Raw genomic sequence first — 22,978 nt, forward strand, 5'->3', positions numbered from 1 at the left:
ACACCCTTAACCCTGAACAACCAAACAGAGCTCACTGGCCACACCCATCACAAGCCTCAAAGGATCCATCAAAAGTAGATAGTCTATTTAATCTAGGGTCATAGTATACTGAGAAAACCCACCACAGCAAGGGAGAAAAAAAAAGAAACTAAAGAATATCTCTACAATGCCAAGCAATGAATGCAGAAACCAAGGAAACAAGAACAAGGAAGACATTATGACATCCCCAAATGAACAAGACACCCCAATCCAAGATTATGAAAATGATGAGATAGAAGAAATGCAAGATACAGATTTCTAAAAATTTATGATAAGAACATTTAGAAGTTTTCAAAAACAAAATCTTGAACTACAGAAATCCTGACTGGACAGGATAGAAAATCTCTCTCGCAAAAATGAAATCTTAGGGAGGAATCAAAATGAAATGCAGAAACTAGTAGAACATGAAATTGTGATAGTGAAGAGAAATCAAAATGAAGAATTCAATAGATCAAATGACAAACAAATTAGAGAGCCTTAAAAACAGAATGAGTGAAGCAGAAGAGAATATCAGAATTAGAAGACAGAGCACAGGAAAGTATACAGTCAAACCAAAGAAAAGAAGAGGAAATTAGAAATCTAAAAAATATTGTCGGGAATCTTCAAGATACTATTAAAAACCCAACATTCGGGTTCTAGGAGTTCCTAGAAGGTATGGAGAGGGAGAAAGGATTAGAAGGCCTTTTAAGTGAGATACTAGCAGAGAACTTCCCGGGTTTGGAGAAGGACAGAGACATCCTAGTACAGGAAGCTCATAGAACCCCTACTAAACATGACCAAAAGCGATCCTCACCACGACATGCTGTAATCAAACTAACCACAGTGAAACATAAAGAAAATATTCTAAAATGTGCAAGAGAGAAATGTCAGATTACTCTCAGAAGATCTCCAATTAGACTCACAGCAGACTTCTCATCAGAAACCCTACAAGCTAGGAGGGAATGGCAAGACATAGCCCAGGTACTAAGAGAGAAAAACTTCCAGCCCAGAATATTATATCCTGCAAAGCTCTCATTTGTGAATGAAAGTGAAACAAAGGCCTTTCATAGCAAACAGAAATTTAAAGAATTTTTCACCACTCTCCAGACCTGCAACAGATGCTTAAAGATGTGTTACACACAGAAACACAGAAACATGGTCATCAATATGAAAGAAGGTAAAGGAAGGAAACCTCACAGTAAAAGATCACATGAAGTTCAAAGCATATACTAGAAAGTATCTTTGGGAAAATGGCAGGGCAAAGTTACTACTTATCAATAATCACATTGAATGTTAATGGCCTGAACTGTCCAGTTAAAAGACACAGATTGGCTGAATGGATTAAAGAATAAAACCCATCTATTTGCTGCTTACAAGAAGCACAGCTTTCCAACAAAGATGCATGCAGACTGAAAGTGAAAGGTTGAAAAAAGATATTCCATGCCAACAGAAATGAAAACAGAGTGGGCGTAGCCATCTTAATATCAGACAAAATAAACTTTAACACAAAAACTGTTAAGAGAGACAAAGAGGGACACTATAAAATGATTAAGGGATCAATTCAACAGGAAGATATAATGATTAACAATGTATATTCACCTACTTACAGGGCACCGGTTTATTTAAAAGATATGTTAAGGGACTTAAAGGGAGACTAGGACTCCAATACAATAGGACTGGGGGACTTCAATGCTCCACTCTCAGAAATAGACAGATCATCCGGACAGAAGATCAACAAGGAAACAGCAGATTTAATCGACACTATAGCCCAAATGGATCTAACAGATATCTACAGAACTTTTCATCGTACACTTAAAGAATTTACATTATTCTCAGCAGTACATGGAAGCTTCTCTAGGATTGACCACATACTAGGCCATAAAGCAAGTCTCAGCAAATTCAAAAGAATTAGAATCATACGATGCAGCTTCTCAGACCACAGTGGAATGAAGTTGGAAATTAGCAACTCAGGAATCCCTAGAGCATACACAAACACATGGAGATTGAACAACATGCTCCTGGATGAACAATGGGTCATAGAAGAAGTCAAAATAGAAATCAAAAATTTTCTGGAAGTAAATGAGGATAACAGCACAACATATCAAAACTTATGGGGTACAGCAAAAGCAGTGTTAAGAGGAAAGTATATCAATAGGTGCCTACATCAAGTAATTGGAAAGGCACCAAGTAGATGAGCTTTCAATGCATCTCAAGGATTAGAAAAACTGCAGCAAACCAGACCCAAATCTAGTAGGAGAAGAGAAATAATTAAAATCAGAGAAGAAATCAACAGGATTGAATTTAAAAAATTACAAAAAATCAGCCAAACGAGGAGCTGGTTTTTTGAAAAAATAAACAAAATTGACACCCCATTGGCCCAACTAACTAAAAAAAGAAAAGACCCAAATCAATAAAATCAGAGATGAAAAAGGAAACATAACAACAGACACCACAGAAATAAAAAGAATCATCAGAAATTACTACAAGGACTTGTATGCCAGCAAACAGGGAAACCTATCAGAAATGGATAGATTCCTGGACACATGCAACCTACCAAAATTGAACCATGAAGACGTAGAAAACCTAAATAGACCCATAACTGAGACAGAAATTGAAAAAGTAATAAAGGCCCTCCCAACAAAGAAAAGCCCAGACTTCACTGCTGAAATCTACCAGATATTTAAAGAACTAACTCCATTTCTTCTCAAAGTATTCAGAACAATCGAAAAAGAGGGAATCCTCCCAAATTCTTTCTATGAATCAGCATCACCTTAATTCCTAAGCCGGAAAAAGATGCAACATTGAAAGAAAATTACAGACTAATTACAGAAATTACAGTAATTACAGAAAATTACAGACTAATATCCCTTATGAACATAGACGCAAAAATCCTCAATAAAATTCTGGCTAATAGAATGTAACAACACATCAGAAAGATCATCCACCCAGACCACATGTTTGTATGGCTAACATACAAAAATCTACCAACAACAGACGCTGGCAAGGATGGGGGGAAAAAGGGACACTAACCCACTGTTGGTGGGAATGCAAACTGGTTAAGCCACTGTGGAAGTCAGTCTGGAGATTCCTCAGAAACCTGAATATAACCCTACCATACAACCCAGCCATCCCACTCCTTAGTATTTACCCAAAAGAAATTAAATTGGCAAACAAAAAAGCTGTCTGCACCTTAATGTTTATTGCAGCTCAATTCACAATAGCTAAGACCTGGAATCAACCCAAATGCCCATCAACAGTAGACTGGATAAAGAAATTATGGGACATGTACTCTATAGAATACAGCAGTAAAAGTAAAAAACAATGAAATCTGGTCATTTGCAACAAAATGGAGGAATCTGGAACACACCATGCTGAGTGAAAGAAGCCAGTCCCAGAGGGACAAATATTATATGTTCTCCTTGATCGGTGACAACTAACTGAGCACCAAAAAGGAAACGTGTTGAAATGAAATGGACACTGTGAGAAAGAGTGACTTGATTGGCCCTTGTCCTGACTGTTGATGTACAAGTTAATACTTTATCCCTTTTAGTATTTTTTTGTTCTACTTAATACTATTGGTTGAACTCTGTAATTAACACACAATTGTTCTTAGGTGTTTAAATTTAACTGAAAAGTGATCCCTGTTAAATATAAGAGTGGGAGTAAGAGAGGGTGGAGATGTACAATTTGGGACATGCTCAAGCTAACTTACCCCAAATGGTAGAGTTAGAAATGTGCCAGGGGATTCCAATTCAATCCCATCAAGGTTGCATGTACCAATGCCATCTCACTAGTCCAAGTGATCAATTTCAGTTCACAATTGATCATACTGATAGGTCTAAGAGTCAAAGGGATCACATAAACAAGACTAGTGTCTGCTAATACTATCTGAAAGAATTAAGGAGAGAACAATCCAACATGGGAAGTGGGCTACATAGCAGACTCATAGAATGGCAGATACCCTAAACAGCACTCTGGCCTCAGAATCAGCCCTAAATGAAAGATCTCTGCGAGTAGTGAACCTCCACATTGACTATGACCCTGTCGGAATAAGATTGAAGACGGTGAACTCAAAAGGCTTCCATAGCCTTGGCAACTCATGACATGAGCCTAGGGAGATTACTGACACCATAAACAAGAGTGTCAAATTGTTAAGTCAACAACAGGAGTCACTGTGTACTTATTTCTCATGTGGGATCTGTCCTTAATGTTTTGTTCAATGTGAAGTAATGCTATAACTGGTACTCAGTATTTAACACTTTGTGTTTCTGTGTGGGCGCAAACTGTTGAAATCTTTACTTAATATATACTAAATTGATCTTCTGTATATAAAGAGAATTGAAAATGAATCTTGATGTGAATGGAATGGGAGAGCGAGCGGGAGATAGGCGGATTGTGGGTGGGAGGGAGGATATTGGTGGGAAAAGGCCATTGTAATCCATAAACTGTACTTTGGAAATTTATATTTGCTAAATAAAAGTTAAAGAAAATTATAAAAAATAAAGAAAATTTTAAAAAAGGTGCTATCTGGCTTACACATTGAAAACTTGATGAATTAAGTAAGGAAAAATTAATGATAAACCTTAGGAAAAGGAACAGTAGTCACAAATACTCATATTTGTTTTAGTTATGTTTTTCCCCCATTGATTTCTTCAGTTGGGTTAATTTTTAGGGATCTGCAAGTTTACTGATCTTTTCCTCTGTCATTTCTAATCTCTTATCCCAGTAAGTGGATGTTTTATTTCAATATTGTAATTTAGAATTCTTTTTCTTTTAAAAAAATTGAGAGGTAGAGTTAGAGGAAGAAACAGAGAGAAAGGTCTTCCCTCTGTTGGTTCACTCCCCAAATGGCCACAAGGGCTGGAGCCAGGCCAATCAGAAGCCAGGAGCCAGGAACCAGGAGCTTCTTTCAGGTCTCCCACGTGCATGGAGTGGCCAAAGCACTTAGGCCATCTTCCACTGGTTTCCCAGGCAATAAGCAGAGAGCTGGATTGGAAGTGAAGCCAACCTGACATGAACTGGTGCCAACATGGGATGATGCTGGCACTGCAGGCAATGGGCTTAGCCTATTACACCACAGTGTAGCCCTTAATTTAGATTTCTTGGAATTCTGTTTCACTTACTTTCACAGTTTCTGTTTTTCTAAGTATCTCCATGTACTTACTCATTATGAATACATTGTCTTTGTCCTTGAATGTATTAATAAGTGTATTTTTAAACCACTGTCTGAAAATTCTGACATCTAGGTGATCTAAGGGCTACAGGTATTCTATTGGGACTTCTTTTTTCTTTTGCTTATGGTCCATGTTTCTCTGCTTGTTTGTATGCCTAACATTCTTACTATATATTATTTACATGATGATAAATTAAGGGTTGGTATTATGTTATTTTTCTGTGTACAATTTGTGTTGGTTACTTTTCTGGTAGTTTTCTTCATTATTCCAGGCTGTTTCCGGTTTTGTTGGAGTAGAGTTATTTGATAAACTTTTTTTTTTTTGGCTAGTGAAACAATGCTTAAGAATACTTTTATTATATTTCCTAAGAGTAGCGTTGGGGGAGGGCATGCTTGCTCCACAGAGCTCAGAGTAAGCATCATTTTTTTCATTAATTTCTTGTGCATGAATGAATATATTACATGTAATTAATTTTACTTAAGGTATATAAATTCTATGTATTTCCTGTATACAGATTCAGGAACATAGTGATACTTTCTACCCTCCTCTCCCTCCTGCCCACATTCCCACCCTTTTTCTTTTTCCCTCTCTTATTCCCATTTTTAGTTGTTTTTTTTTTTTAAACCTATTTTCAGTTAACTTTATACTCATAAGATTAACCCTTACACTTAGTAAACAGTTCAACAAGTGGCATGAAAAAACACAACAAAATAAAACACTGTTTTTCAACAGCTGATATAAGTCTTCTATAGATTACCTTTTAGGTACTCTGTTGCCACAGATCAGGGAAACATGTGGTATTTGTTTTTGTTTTGTGACTGGCTTATTTCACTTATTATAATGATTTCCAGTTGGATCCACTTTCTTGTAAGCTTTTCTTTTCATCTATTAACCCTGAATAACAATCCTGTGAGGTATTATTCTCTCTGATTAGAGGTGATGAATAGAGAGGATGATAACTTGAACTTTCCATACACTTTTCAGAGAAGGGATATAAACCCAAGCAGTGCAGTCCATAGCTCATATTCTTATCCTCTATTATTATGGTATTTCCTCTCAGTTTTATTTTGGATTGTTATCTTGAATGAGGGAGAAATCATGAATATATCATTGTTGACCAGCCTTTCAGGATTTTCAGAATACTCATCTATTTTGTGCAGAGCTCTGCTAGACATCAGCAGTAAAATGATATACAGTGCAGATGCCTAGTCTAAGATACTTGAAATCTTCCTGAACAAATAAAACATAGAGCGAAAATTGAACAATCTTTTTTAAAAAGATTTATTTATTTGAAAGAATTATACAGAGGGACGAGAGGCCTTCCATCCACTGGTTCACTCCCCACTTGGCCGCAATGGCCAGAGCTGCACCAATCCGAATCCAGGAGTCAGGAGCTTCCTCCAGGTCTCCAACATGGGGCAAGGACCCAAGGACTTGGGCCATCTTCTACTGCTTTCCCAGGCCACAACAGAGAGCTGGATTGGAAGAGGAGCAGCCAGGACTTGAACCAGCGCCCATATGGGATGCTGGCACTGCAGGCGGTGGCTCCACCTGCTTCACCACAGTGCTGGCCCTGATAATCTTATAATGTACAAGTTTGTGGTACAATTTAGATTACACAAGAATCTGTAATATATTCTGTTGTTCTTCCCACTGCATTTCAGCAGCTGCTTATTTGTTTTAAAATTGATATTTCTAACTCTTTAACCCTTAGAAAGTTTGAAAAGAAAACACTTTTGTAGCAGATTCTATTTCCCAAAGTGGTCATTATAGAATATCTCATTCTGCTCACTGAGAACTGGGGTAAGACGGTGAGAATATGATTTGCTCTGAACTTAGCAAAAACATGTTCATAGCCAGGATCTTATAAAGTAATATACAACTTTTTTGTTACTTGTTTAGGCATATGTTTTTCTTTTGTCCTAATGACCAAGTGACATCTCTTTGCATATGTGGAGTCTTTGGGTACAGGCAAAGCAGCTTTGCTTTCAAATATTGATTGTCCAGTATGCACCAGGTACTATTCCAGCACAGGTGATACAGCCATGAATAAAGCCAATAATGCTTTGCCCTCATGAGGTTTACACATTAACATACATAAAATCATATTGGGTAGGGATGGGTTTTTGAAAGAATTATAAGTCATAGTAAGGACACAGAATGTGACCAGAGGGCTCTTTAAATAATATGATCTCAAATGATTTATCTGAGTAGAGAAATGAATTTAATAAGGAAAAAGTCATGAAAAATCTCAGAAAAATGGAATTCCAGGTAGAGAAAACAAGTGCAAAGACCCCCCAAAAAATGGCATTTTTGGTCCTCTCCAGGGAATTGTTGCTAAATGTTTTGGAGCAGAGATGCTCCCAGGATGTGCTATGGCTCCAGCTGCTCTGTTAGTGTTGCCATTACTAACTGAGATCTTCTCAGATTCCCATAGGAAAGAACAGGGCTGTTGACCATGAAACAGGCCAATAAATGGGCCCTGGAGACTGGGAATTTTCATTGTTTAACTCACACACAGCAGGACCATTGGAGAAAGGACAGGCTTCTCTTAGGTGGAGTTGTTTGGAACAGAGTGGCCTTTTTTTTTTTTTTTTTTCTAAATAGGTCACTGAGTTTTCTACCTCTGCTAAAGACTTAGCTTTTAGAGTCTCATCTGGAAAAAGCTTTGTTTTTAGCAATACTAGCTTTTAATTGAAAATACAGGGCTTTATTTTTATAAATTATTTCAGTAGGCACAGATAGTACTTGTTTTCAATTACTTATATACTGCACCTGTCTGCTGTTATCTCTACTGGAAGGTAGTTTTGAAATTGGAAAAGACCCCCTAAAATTTACCCTGAAATGTGGCCCTTTAAATTTCCATAGAAATGCTATCGGGGTGCCACATGCGCTACTGGAATTTGGGGTGCCTTACGATTTCACCACAGGCTTATTACCAAATACCCAGTATTAATAAGCCCGAGAGGGTTCTTGCCTAGTATTTACTGGCACAGATAAATGAGGCAGCATGGTACATTTTAAGTTTTTATTTAGTAAGAAAGGTGCATAAGAGAGTGAGAGCTTTATTTAGGGGAGAGAGGTGAATAGGGGTTCATACCAAGCACCAGGAACCAGCCAGGTGGATGAGCATCTAGGCCAGGAAGCCTAGAGCACATGGCCCAAAGACCATGCGCCCTGGAGGCGCAGGGCTACAGCAAGCCCTGTCCTGGCAAGAGGCCAGGGAAGAAGAGCAGGGGCAAAAGCCCAGAGCACACTGTGCCCCAGGCTTTTAACCCACTCCAAAGGGGAATGGTTAATTAACCTGATTGGCTGGTGGGCACCCTAGTGTGGCCAGGTAGGGGAGTGAGGCCACACAGGGGCGTGGCAAAGGCATCAGGTAGGAGCATGAGGGCACACAGGGGTGTGGTCTTCCAGTTCACAAATCTGACCAATTTTAACCTGTATGCCTGCCTACTTCATTCCCCCCTCAGAGACTCCAGACCTTAATCTTAAGGGGATTTTGATGGGCGTCGAGTCTCCATCTTCTGTAGCTACTTCCTGCTGATTAGGGGCACAGACCCTGCCTGTTCTTGGTCTGGAAGTCTCTTGCCTATCTCATCTAATGAGTTCACTTCATGAACCAGAGCTCTTTCAGTCACTGGCATTCTCAGTGTCTCCTGCATGGTCATCATTTTCCTCAGGAGCTGCTGGGTTCTACTGGGTTCTTTTAGATATAAAGAAGGTCCATTGTCACTCTGGAATGACCGTGGGAGTCCAAAGCGTGGCACGATGTCTTTCAACAAGGCTTTCAGCACCTCGTGTGCTTTCTCCGTTCGGGTCAAAAAGGCCTCTATCCATCCTGTAAAAGTGTCAGTGCAGACTAGAAGGTACCTATAATTGCTTGTTGGGAGCATATTGGTAAAATCAACCTGCCAATCTTCAGCTATTTAAGTTCCCGTCCTTTGCACAGGAGTCAACAGGGGAGTTGGCCTTACATGGTGAGGGTTATTCTGTAAACACAGAGGCCAAGAGCGAGTCATTTCCTTTATGACCATATTTGGTCCCTTTCCTCCAAAAGCTCGGGAGACCAGTTGTGCTAAGGCATCTCTTCCCAAGTGGGTAGAGCTGTGTAATTTTCCATTAAGTGGCCATTGGTAGCATAATTCTGTGATTTAGCATCCACTATCCATTTGCTTTTTAGTATAGCCTCGCTGTTGAACCCATTAATTTTCAGGCTCCGTATAGTGAGATTCCTTAGCTACTTCCACAGATTGACATATAAGGGCCATTTCCAAACTTTCCTGTGTAGCTGCTCTATCTGCTAACGCATTTCCCTGGTTAATATAATTATCTCCCTTCTGATATCCCTTGTAGTGGATGACGGCCACTTCTAAAGGCTCCAGTACTGCCTGAAGTAGAGCCAGTATCTCTTTTCCATATTTAACAGGGTAACTCTTTGCAGTCACTAAGCCCCTCTCTTTCCAGATTGCTGCGTGTGCATGCAACACAAGGAAAGCATATCTGGAATCTATCTATAAGCTCTGTCTTTTGGGCTAAAGCATTGTGTGGTAATGCTTGGGCTTCTATCGTCTGCCTTTCTAACTCCTTCCTTCAGATAGCTGCTGCCATCAGTAAACCATTAAGCATCTGGATTTTCCAGAAGCTCATCTCAAAGGTCTTGCCTACTAGGGTACATCTGCCTAATCCATTCCCCCCTCAGAGACTCCATCCCCTTAATCCTGAGGGGAGTTGATGGCCGTTGAATCATCTCTTCTGTAACTGCTTCCTGCTCACGAGGGGTGTAGTGCAGGCCCTGCCTATCCAGTGTCTGTAAGTCTCTGTCTGTCCTGTCTAATAAATTTGCTTTGTGGGTTGGAGCAGTCTCGATCATTGCCGAGTTCTGTGTCCCTGCGTAGTCAGTTACTCCCAGAAGTCGAGTTCTAAGGTCTCTGATTGGCTTATAGGAACAGTCAGGAATGTCTTTCGCATTCACTGTGAAGACTTAAGAGGTAGAAGTTTAGTCCTAATTTCACAGAAGTAGTCGTGTTCACTAGCAGCTGGTCAGGTCCCTTTTATTTAAGCTGAAACTGATCTGAAGAGGATCTTCTTATGAATGGCTTGTTCAGGAATTCCTAATGTTGGAGTTTTTGTTAAAAACTCCTTGATTCCTTGGAACATCTTTGCAGCTCCCCTGTCCAGCACAGTGTCTGTTTCAGAGGCTTTTAAACAAGCACAAGGCTTAGAACCCAGATACTGGAATCCTTAACTCTTGTAGCTACCCTTTTCAGTACGGAGTCTGCGTCAGGGCCTCTTTAAAGCTATATACAAAAGTTTGGAATCCAAATCCTGGAATCCAAGTTCCATAGAATCCTGTCATCAGTAATTCCCAAAACCGGAGCTTTTATTTAGAAGCTCCTTAGTTCTCTGGAACAACTTTTGCAGCTACCCTTTTCAGCACGGAGACTGCATCAGGGCGTCTTTAAAGCTATACACAAAAGCCTGCAATCCAAATCTTGGAATCCAAAGTCCATAGAACTTTGCCATTCTCAGAAATCTCCTCAGCTGCCTTTAAATATCTGACCCTATGTTAACACATACTAGATAGGAATTTCACAGAGACATGTATGCAAGATTTCACATTTGAGGCACTTACTAAACCTTAAATAAATCCCTAAAAACACAGGCAAGAGTCTGACACTTAGACATAACTAGAACTTACGATGCTTACTATCACACAATAGAGCAAAGCAAATCTTTGGGATTAAGTTTTTCCATTAAAGTTACTATTGTAGCTCTTTTGAGAACAGAGATCCTACATGGGAAGCTAGTACAGTGACTCCTGTTGTTAATTTAACTATTAACACTCTTACGTGTGACATCAGTTATCACCCAAGGCTCTTGACATGAGCTGCCTGGGCCATGGAAACCTTCTGAGTTCCACAAACTCCCTCAGTATTCAGACAAGGCCATACACAAATGGAAGTTTTCTCCTCCCTCCGGAGAAAAGTCCATCCTTTGATGGCCACTCTTCTCCACTGGGATCTCACCCAGGGAGGTTCTCCACGTAGAGACCTTCTGCACAAGTGTCCTGGCTTTCCATGCCTGAAATGGTCTTCTGGGCTTTCCAGCCAGACCAGAATGCCTTTAGGGCTGATCTTGAGGTCACTGAATGCTACTCAAAGCCATCGCCACTCTATGAGTCCGCTGTACAGAGTGCTTCCCATGTGGAGCGTTTACTCCTCTTTAACTTTATTATTAATAATAAACACTTAATCCTATTAACATTACCACTCTAACTCTTAATCCTGCCTATATGATCACTTTAAAACTTAGGATGTTAACATTACCATCTAGCCCAAAGGGGATTTGCGATCCCATAGCAATTTTTAACTGTACCCTTAGAATTAACTCCATAAGAATGCATGCAGAACTACACCACTTTACAGTCTCTCTGTAGGACTTGAGAAAATAACAAATACAGCTCTTCACGAGCTTAATTATTCTTAAGCATTTTACATGGATATATTGTATTAGCTATAATTCATTAATTCAATCTAGTTGAAGGGTCTCCCAATTATTAAGTGTAGATCTTTCAGGGAGTCTCCAAAAGAGCAGATATAGAACTGCCCATAGTTAAATTACTTTGTAACCTGGGGAGACAAGAGGTAAATAGGGCTAAGCTTTGGCCTATTTTTATTTCTGATCATTTACCTTAACCGGTAATCTGACATTTCAGTGCTGCTATGCCTGTTATGGTGTCTAGTGTATATATCACACCAAGGAGATATAACCAGGCATGTCACACACGCACGCGCGCGCGCACACACACACACACACACATATATAAACCACTCAGTCTGAGAAATGTCATTTCAGACTGTTATAATCCTGCCTCAGAGAATAATAAAAAAAAAAACAGGTTAAAAAAAACCATCCTGAAGTCAAAATAACACCTAATCATGTTAATACTGCCTCAGGAACAAAAATAACAAAGGAAGATAACCATCCTGAGGTCAAAAATAACAAACGCCTAACCATGCTAATACCGCCTCAGGAGCAAAAATAACAAACAAGGAAGATAACCGTCCTGAGGTTGAAAATAACAAACACCTAACCATGCTAATACCGCCTCAGGAGCAAAAATAACAAACAAAGGAAGATAACCGTCCTGAGGTGGAAAATAACAAACCAGCTAAGTATGCTAATTCTGCTTCAGGAACGAAAATGACAAAAAGAAGTGAATAATAACATGATTTAATACCTCTATGTAATCATAATGATATATATATAAAACATATACACACATGTTATGTGCAGGTTATATGTATATATATATATACACAACACCTATATTATAGTATGTATTTGCACAGATATACCCTACACATGTGATATATATACTATATATGTATAATATGCATAAATCATGATTGAAATGCATAGCTCTATTAACCAGGCATGCAGCATTTATATATACATACACCCTATACACATGCTATATATATGTATAAACTATATATATGCAAAACACAATATAAATCATAATATCTAGAATACATAGTGATATTAACTAGCTATATTAACTATACATGTAGCATATATTTAAACACATACATACCCACACATATGCTATACATGTACTATATATATAATATAATGTAAATCATACTAATATTATCTGAAATATATATCTCTATTGACCAGGCATGTAGCATGTGTATATACATAATATATATATATGTATCATTTGAAGTATGCTATATTAACTATAGCAACTATGTATATACACATACATACCCCACCTATGCTATATATATTATATATTATAGCTATCACAGTCTAAATCATAATATGATCTAAAATATATATCTCCATCCACCAGGCATCGTAGCATGTGTATATACCTATACCCACTACACCTATGCTATATATATTACATATATATACAATATAAATCATAATGATGATTTAAAATATATATACACCACACATATGCCATACATATATTATATATATACACACACATAACAATATAAATCATAATTCAACTGTATTAACTATGCATGCAGTATGTATATACCAATACCCACTACACTATGCTGTATATGCACATACCATATACAATAAATCATAACAGTATGTGTATATACATACACACTACACATGTATATGCACAACACAATATAAATTAAAATATAGTCTAGAATACATGTCTATATTAACTAGCTATAGTAACTATATTAACTATGCATGTAGCATGTATACACAAATACCTACCCCTCACATATGATATATATTATAGCTATCACAATATAAATCGTAATATGATCTGAAATATATATCTCCATCCACCAGGCATCGTAGCATGTGTATATACATATACACGCAACACCTATGCCGTATAGATATACATACTACATATATACATAATGCAATATAAATAATAATAATATAATCTAGAATACGTATCTATTAACCAGGCATTGTACACACAATATAAATCATAAAATATATCTCTTAACCAGGCATGTAGGTGTATATACACATGCACACAACACCTATGCTGTATGTATATTATCTTTTTTTAAAAAAATGCAGCTCAATTAACTAGGCATTGTAGCATGTGTATATACATACACACTACACCTATGCTGTATATATATATATCATATATGTACTATATATACTATACAATATAAATCATAATATGATCTGAAATATATATCTCTATTAACCAGACATGTAGCATATATACACATACACACTACCCCTATGCTGTATATATATACTATACATATATAATACACTATAAATCATATAATAAAATTGATTAAAAATACAGCTCTATTAACCAAGCATACCGCACACACACACACATATATAATACACTATAAATCCTATAAAAAAATGGCTTAAAAGATAGGGCTCTATTAACCAGGCATATAGCACGTGGTGGGCCATGGGGGCCGCCATCTTGGGGCGGAGTCTGTTGCCCTTCTTTCTGTGAGGGCAGAAGTTCCTATAGTAGGCCGCCATATTGGGGCGGGACTCCCAAACTCTGTCAGGAAGTAGGGCATCAGTCATATTTAAAACTCCTCCTCCCTGACGCTAACACGTTTCTAAGCAACTAAATCAATTCACCAACTTGAAATTAGCATTTGAACCACACGTTTCCAAGCAACCAAATCAATTCAGGAACATGAAATTAGCATTTGAAAGCTTATATGCTACCGCCCAGGAATGAGAAGTTTCAAACTTTTTTAGCCACTGATAATAGTTAAGACTTAGCCCTAGAAAGCAGGTAAACTGTCTTTGAAACACACTAATATCTTTTTGCACTAGCAACATCACCAAAGAAAGAAAATTCCTTAAAGCCAAAACTACCAAAGAAACTCAAGTAGCGTCTTCCCTTCTTGAAACTACCAGTAAAACAGGGCTAGTTTGTACCTCTGCGAGCGGCTGCTGGCCAAACCGGCCTTACAGAGCTCGGCCTGGGTCGTGTGCTCCCCTGGGCTGCGGCGGGTCGCCGCCTGCGGGCAGGCTCGACCCCAGAGAACCTGGTCTGAGCCCGCGCCTGCTCCGAACGAGCTGCAGCGGGCTGCGCGCGCTCCCAAAGCTTCGGCAGGCAGCCTCCGCTTCTGGGACGCTACCGCCAAGTTGAGCGCGGCCCGGGGAACCCGGTGCGAACCGCACAGGTTCCCGCAGAGCTGCTGCCGGTCATTGCATGTGGAGCCCAGGCGCAGGAAAGCCGCACCAGTCGGCATGTTCTAAAGGGTTGGCGGGAATCGCGCTTGCCCTCGCTGGCTGGGCTGGCAAGGCCCCCTGGGGACTCAGCGTGAACCGCCCTTGAGACCCCAGCACGGGAAAGCTGCGCACTGCGCCCGGATCTGGTGCTGAGCCTGGGGCAACCTCGGGCCACAGGCCTGGCCTCTGACCACCTGCCCCGCGACCAACACCAGGGCCGGAGAAAAAGACGCACCCCTCCCCCAGCAAAGTTCGTGAAAGCAACACACCAGGGCGGGTGCTTTGGAGCCATGCGGAAGGCACCAACCAAGATGGAGGAGAGAGAGAGAGTGCAGGCAGAGAGAAAGAGTCAGAAACCACAGTAAGTTCACCACCACCATGCTGCCTAGTTTTAAAATTTCTTAATCCCTTCTTAAAAATTATAAATCCCTTAAAAATTTCATATTTTATATCCCTTCGTGGTTACCATATGAAATCGGAAAAGACCCCCTAAAATTTACCCTGAAATGTGGCCCCTTAAAATTTACCCTGAAATGTGGCCCCTTAAAGTTCCATAGAAATGTTACCCGGGGTGCCACATGCGCTACCGGAATTTGGGTGCCTCATGATTTCACCACGGGCTTATTACTATATCCCCGATATTAGTAAGCCCGAGAGGGTTCTTGCCTAGTATTTAGAGAAGAATTCTAAATGCCAGCACAGATAAACGAGGCAGCATGGTACGTTTTAAGCTTTTATTTAGTAAGAAAGGTGCATAAGAGAGTGAGAGCTTTATTTAGGGGAGAGAGGTGAATAGGGTTTCATACCAAGCACCAGGAACCAGCCAGGTGGATGAGCATCTAGGCCAGGAAGCCTAGAGCACATGGCCCAAAGGCCACGCGCCCTGCAGGCGCAGGGCTACAGTAAGCCCTGTCCTGGCAAGAGGCCAGGGAAGAAGAGCAGGGCAGGGCCTTGAGCACTCTGTGCCCCAGGCTTTTAACCCACTCCAAAGGGGAGTGGTTAATTAACCTGATTGGCTGGTGGGCACCCTGGTGTGGCCAGATAGGGGAGTGAGGCCACACAGAGGCGTGGCAAAGGCATCAGGTAGGAGCATGAGGGGTGTGGTCTTCCAGTTCACAAATCTGACCAATTTTAACCTGTATGCCTGCCTACTTCAGTTTGAGCATTCTGGAAATATGTGCTGTCTACTATCAAATTTGTCACCACTTAGGAGCCATATGGCATTAGGAAAATAGTGTCCATCTGGGTCTCAGCTTACCCATCTGAGAAATGGCTACAAATCTTTCTTGAAGGTAAGCCTCTCTGAACAATTCCTATATATGGTAATGTTTATTTACTTCAGTTTCCTTGGCTGATAAGAGACATTGAAGCACACAGTGAGCCTGCTTCCTAATGGAGGATTTGAGTGACTCTCTTGGTCAACCCACAAATTTTCATGATCACCCAGATTACTTATTTGGCCACCAGACAATAGCTGGTGGCTCCTGAGAAGATCATTAATTCTGTTACTGGGTACAGGAGCTGGGAGAAGAAACAGCGTCTGAACACTCTAATGGCTAGCACTCTACGCTGTGCACTGTGGGATATGGAGGATCAAATAAATTTGGAAGCTTAGATACTTGGCCTGGAGTTATTGCCTGGTTTTATTTTTTTTTAAATAATTGTTTTAAATTTATGTAAGGTGAAGAGATTTACGAGCATAGTGGTACTTGAGTTGTCTGATTTTCTAAAGTTTGGGGTCTAGGATTTGTATGGTGATAGTCTCAGTGAATAATTATGGACAGCTCCTAGAAACAGCCAGAGTGTTACCAGGGAGTATAGAATGATAAATAGGATCCACAAACCTGTAGAGTTAATATTTTAAAAAGTCTTCACTTCCAATATTTCAATTATTCTCCCTAAGAACTTTGAGGAAAGCAGTACAGATATTTTTACTCATTTACCAAATACCCATTGTGTCTTAAGCAGAAAAAGCATCTTTCTTATATTCACATTATCTCATTTAACTTTCAAGGCAAGTTCAAAAAGTCCTTAGAGTGTCTGTTTTCTACCTGAGATAGTCTCAGCAGGCTGAGGTCTTAATCAGGGTGCCCAGAGTAAGAAGCATCAAAGTAGGACTGATATTCAGCAAGTACACACTAACGTGCCTATGCTTGTCAAGTAAAACTTAAATACTTATAAACCTTAGGTAAATACTTACTGCCTGGAACCCCCTCAAGTATTCCTGGTGCTTTATTTTAGTCTGTTCCCCAAAAATCTTGGGGGTCTCCCCATGACTTAACAATGAATGAATTGATGCTCAGCATGGCTGGGAGCTTCAAAAAGCCTGTTCCAGCATTATAGTCTTTTTGTAAAATAATTTTTGCTCAGCATTTTTTTGAAGATTTATTTTACTTATTTTAAAGACAGAGTTACAGAGAGAGGTAGAGATAGAGAGAGTGGTCTTCCATCCACTGGTTGACTCCCCAGATGGCCGCAACAGCCGAAGCTGTGCCAATCCGGAGCCAGGAGCCTCCTCTGGGTCTCCCATGTGGGCACAGGGGCCCAAGGACTTGGGCCATCTTCTACTGCTTTCCCAGGCCATAGCAGAGAGCTGAATCGGAAGAGGAGCAGCCAGGACTAGAACTGGCGCCCATGTGGGATGCCAGTGCTTCAGGCCAGAGCTTTAACCCGCTGCGCCACCTCACTGGCCCCAGAATTATTGTCTTTTTGGTTCTAATTAACTGGTAAGTCCCCCTTCCACACAGCTCAGCAAGTATTTGTCTCTCTGGGACAAAGGGGAGAGTCAAGTTCAGAGAGATTAGTGGATTGTTCGAAGTCCCAGGTGCGACTCAAACGTAGGTTGTTTGACTCTAAGTTCAGTTTTTGGTTAGTTTCACAAGACTTCCTTATTGTTGTGAATGAAATTGGAAATTGGAAATAGTGAGTCTGTAGATTTTACGTTTCATCTATAAACAAAATTTGCAACTTTATGGCTTATTTCTCAACAGGCAATCTAATATAAACTCATAGCTTCAGCCAGTGCTTTAAACCTTAAGGCTTTTATCAGACAGAAGCAAGTAAGGGAAGAGTCATCTCTAAACAAGTTGGTCTCATCCTCTTGGAATTTATTGGGCATTTATTTGGGTAGAAAATAGCACATGCTTTATGATAGCTATACTTCTGTCCTCAGGTCTATCTCACTTGATCTTCACAACCATCCTGTGGACAGCAACTCCAGCTTGCAGGAATGTCTGTTTCCATGAAACTTCTGAGCATTTGTACTCACCTATTAAGCAGGGTCTTTACTGAAGGTATAATTCAGGCTTGGGGGGAAGAATTCAAAGTGTGGGCACAGTGCCTAAAGACAGGGCTTCATGGTTACTGAAGACTTGAAAAGTCTTTAAGAGTTTCTGAGGATACAGTGCTAAAGTCAGTTTGAAGTCGAAATCAACTCAAGTGTAGTTGAGAGTTCAGCAAAAGATATAACTGTACACTGCACTGTAGCTGTTGTGGGAACTGAAAGTGGATCCTGACTAAGGAATTAAAAATGTCACCTGACAGCCCAAGCACCTTTCCATGGTTGGAATAATCCTCTTGTTTTCCAGCATAAAAGCAAACACTTGCAATATAGGGGACTTACTAGATGGGTACAATGGGAGGATACCGTGGTCAGAATGCCATAAGTATTAGCCAAAGTGTGGTTGAAATGTCAGGTTGGTTATGCATGTGAAGTTGTGAGTTTGAGATAAAGAGGAGGATCTGTGGCCTGGATGTCTTAATGAGGTCAAAGTTCAGCTGCAAGAAAAGTGAGACCTGTTGGTATTCAGGAGTACCACACAAGAAGAGGTCAGGGCCTGGCAGGTCAACAACTGAGGTGTGGTGGACCAAGGAATCAGCAATGATTCTGCAGACAAGATGTGGCCTAAGGGATGCTGGAGAGGGGAGTACCTGTGACGAGGCTGAGAACACTGTGTGCTACAGAAGACGTGGTTAGGATGAGGAAGATGGGAGCATTCAGATTGCAACTGGATTGCAAAATGTACAGAGCAAGAAGAGAATGAGTATGTGAGAGGGGATAAATAATTGCATGGCTGGCACTTTAGGAATGAGTCAAGGCTGGGAAGGACATAAAGCTGGCCTCAGTTTTCCAAAGATTCAGTGTGATTATTTGAGTGCTCAAGGGGCAGAGGCCCTAGCTGGAGTCAGCCACTCAGAGAACAGGCCAGAAAGTGTGCTTTGGTTTTAGGTTTCAAGCAGAATGTAGGGAAGAGTGCTGATCCACCTCTGCATATATCCTTGCCCATCTGGGAAGAAATAGGATCCCTCTGTTCCCAGAATCCTCACGTTGGTTTGGAGTGCTCATATTTCTTTGAGAAGCTAAAAACGCCTGGAAAGATACTTTAAAAAAAAAAACTATTTATTTATTTGAAAGGCTGAATTACAGAGAGAGGGGAAGAGATAGAACTTGCATCTGCTGATTCACTCCTCAAATGATTGCAACAGCCGGAGTTGGGCTAGTCCAAAGTCAGGAGCCAGGAGCTTCTTCCAGGTCTCTGACATGGATGCAGGGGCCCAAGCACTTGGGAAATCTGCTGCTACTTTCCCAGGTGCATTGGCAGAAACTGGATAGGAAGTGGAGCAGCTGGGACTCACACCAGTGCCCATGTGGGATGCTGGTACTACAGGTGCCACCTTTACCAGCTATGCCACAGCTCAGGGCCCTGGAAATATAGTTTTATAGAGTACATTCTAGCCCAAGTGTGCAGTCAATTTTAGCAGTTAGTAGGCATCATTAGCTATCAGTGGTAAGCTCAATTAACTCCCCTTCCCTGCCCCCTGCACTGTGAAAGTATGTGCTTTCTGGGGCAAGTTGGGTTACATTCAGATTCATTTTAACCTAATCCACTTAAAAAGTCTGAAAGTTTGAAAAGACATGTCTGTTATTAAGAATCCATGCCTTTGAAGGAGTTTATTCTACTTTAAGTCCTCCTATTTTTGGAGGCTTCACAGTTATATTAGTCAGACTTTATTACTTCCTGGTGAACTTTGGAGGGATTCTGCAGAAGATGTGTTAAATAAATATTTTTAGGGGTAATGGTAGGTTTTGGAGCATATCTCTTTTAAAATTTTAAGTGATACATAAAAATTATACATCTTTATGGGGTATATACGATGTCTTAATAATACACACTTCATATAATGTTCAATTAAAACATAAATATCTCATCAACTAGTAATTTTTTTGGGAAAAATTTCAAGTCTTCCCTTCTAGCCTTAAAAAGTGTGTGTGTGTGTGTGTGTGTGTGTGTGTATGTATGTATAGCAGTAGTAGTACATTTTTTTTTTTTTTGACAGGCAGAGCAGACAGTGAGAGAAAGAGACAGAGAGAAAGGTCTTCCTTTGCCATTGGTTCACCCCCCAGTGGCTGCTGCAGCCGGCATGCTGTGGCTGGCACACTGCGCTGATCCGAAGCCAGGAGCCAGGTGCTTCTCTTGGTCTCCCATGGGGTGCAGGGCCCAAGCACTTGGGCCATCTTCCACTGCACTCCCGGGCCACAGCAGAAAGCTGGCCTAGAAGAGGGGCAACCGGGACAGAATCCGGCACCCCAACCGGGACTAGAACCCGGTGTGCTGCCGCCACAGGCAGAGAATTAGCCTATTGAGCTGTGGCGCCAGCCAATACATTTTTTTTGTTCTCTTTTTAAAATATTTATTTACTTTTTTGAAAGTCAAAGTTACACACAGAGAGAAGGAGAGGCAGAAAGAGAGGGAGAGGTCTTCCTTTTTCTGGTTTACTCCCCAGATGGCCACAACAGCCGGAGATGCACTGATCTGAAGCCAGGGTCCAGGAACCAGGAGCGAGGAGCTTCCTTGGGGTCTCCCACCAGGTGCAGGGACCCAAAGACTTGGGCCATCTTCCACTGCTTTCCCAGGCCATAGCAGAGAGCTGGATCAGAAGAGGAGCAGCTGGAACTTGAACCTGTGCCCATATGGGATGCTGGCACTACAAGCAGTGGCTTACCCCTCTAAGCCACAGCGCCGGCCCAGTAATACATTATTGTTATCTGTAGTCAGCATACTATACAATAGAGCACCAAAACTTTGTACCATGACATGAATTTTTTTTGTAAGACAAGGCAGCTCTTCCGTAATAATTTGGTCAATGGGTGCTTTTTTTTTTTAGTTCTTCCTGTTTCCAAAAACTTGATGCTGATAGTGAGGGCTCTCTTATGCCGCAACGCATATTTCTTAACCACTGCCCCTTCACCCAAAATCATCTTTCTCTAGTTCTTCCTGAAGATGCTTATCTTGTATTTTCCCTAGAACATTATGTTTACCATCTCAATCATTTGTGCAAATGTTATCACTGCATCCCCATTACCTAACTGATAATGCCTTTACTTCAGTGTATAGCATTCAATATTTTCCATTGTATGACCAATACCTTCCCTACTCAATCTTCCATTTGTTCTTCACAAGAACCTGCCTTTCTTTCTTTTTTTTTTTTTTTTTGTTTATTTATTTATTTTTTTTTTGACAGGCAGAGTGGACAGTGAGAGAGAGAGACAGAGAGAAAGGTCTTCCTTTTGCCGTTGGTTCACCCTCCAATGGCCGCCGCGGCCGGCGCGCTGCGGCCGGCGCACCGCGCTGATCCGATGGCAGGAGCCAGGAGCCAGGTGCTTTTCCTGGTCTCCCATGGGGTGCAGGGCCCAAGCACCTGGGCCATCCTCCACTGCACTCCCTGGCCACAGCAGAGGGCTGGCCTGGAAGAGGGGCAACCGGGACAGAATCCGGTGCCCCGACCGGGACTAGAACCCGGTGTGCCGGCGCCGCAAGGCGGAGGATTAGCCTAGTGAGCCGCGGCGCCGGCCGCAAGAACCTGCCTTTCTAACCTAATTGTTGTGTTGACTTTCTATTGTTCAGGCTTTGCACTTTCTCACCTCTATTTCATTTTTATGTTTCCCTTCCTTGGAATAGCAACCCATTCCTTTCTGCTTATTTTCAACTTTCTGAATCCAATGCATACTAATGAAGTTTATGGTATTGACTATCAGTGCAAAATGAGTTCCCTTGAGTTGAATCCAGACATCCAGTCACTCACTCAACATTTGTTGTGCTTATATTATACCTTTGCCACTGTTTTTGGTAATGTCAGGCAACAGCAGTAACAGTTGAAATATATCTGCTTGTCACTATTCTAAAGATCTTAATGCAAGTGTTCATGATACAGTCTGCTATTGTGGGACTCATTCTTTTCCTGGGAGAAAGAGAGTGAAAGACAGTTATGATGCTGTTTGGAAACAGCATTGATCAAAAGGTTCTAAGAAGGCCTGGTGCCATGGCGAAGTAGGCTAATCCTCTGCCTGGGCACCAGCATCCCATCTGGATACCAGTTCTAGTCCTGGATGCCTCTCTTCCAATCCAGCTCTCTGCTATGGTCTGGGAAAGCAGTAGAAGATGGCCCAAGTTCTTGGGCCCCTGCACCCACATAGGAGAATGGGAAGAAGCTCTTGGCTCCTGGCTTCGGATTGGCGCAGCTCTGGCCATTGCAGCCATCTGGGGAGTGAACCAACAGAAGGAAGATGCTTCTCTCTGTCTCTCCCTCTCACTGTCTGTAACTCTAACTCTCAAATAAATAAAATCTTTAACCTCTTAGCACCTTTTTTTTATATAGTAGTGATTTGATATCACTGTGTAACCAGTGATCACAAATTTAGTAGTTTTTAAAAAAGTGAGTCATCTCCTGTTTTCTGTGTGTCTGAAGTCTGCGCTTGTTGTTTTGTTTTCTCACAGTATCTCTGGACTGAAGTCAAGTTATCAGCTAAATTTCACATCTTCTGGTGCTTTAGGTTCTCTTCCAAAACTCACTGGTGGCTGGAAGAATTCATTTCTTTGGGGTTGTAGGATTGGGGGGTCACCATTTTTTTTTGATGACTGTGGCTATAATTTTTCCATCTCATGATGACTTCTCTTAGGTTCCTCAAACCAGTAATGGCACATCAAACTTCATGTTTCAGATTTCTTACTTCTTCTGTAACCAGTCAGAAAAAACCCAACATTTATTTATTTACTTTTTCT

General features: G+C 40.9%; 1 pseudogene; it reads right to left on the reverse strand.

The window, feature by feature from the left end:
• LOC108178198 (armadillo repeat-containing protein 1-like) overlaps window positions 1-9,088 on the reverse strand; it is a 138,100-nt pseudogene extending 129,012 nt beyond the window's left edge.
• Between the last annotated feature and the right edge of the window lie 13,890 nt (window positions 9,089-22,978).

Source organism: Oryctolagus cuniculus, chromosome 1 (genome assembly GCF_964237555.1).
Source record: "Oryctolagus cuniculus chromosome 1, mOryCun1.1, whole genome shotgun sequence".
Lineage (NCBI taxonomy): Eukaryota > Metazoa > Chordata > Mammalia > Lagomorpha > Leporidae > Oryctolagus > Oryctolagus cuniculus.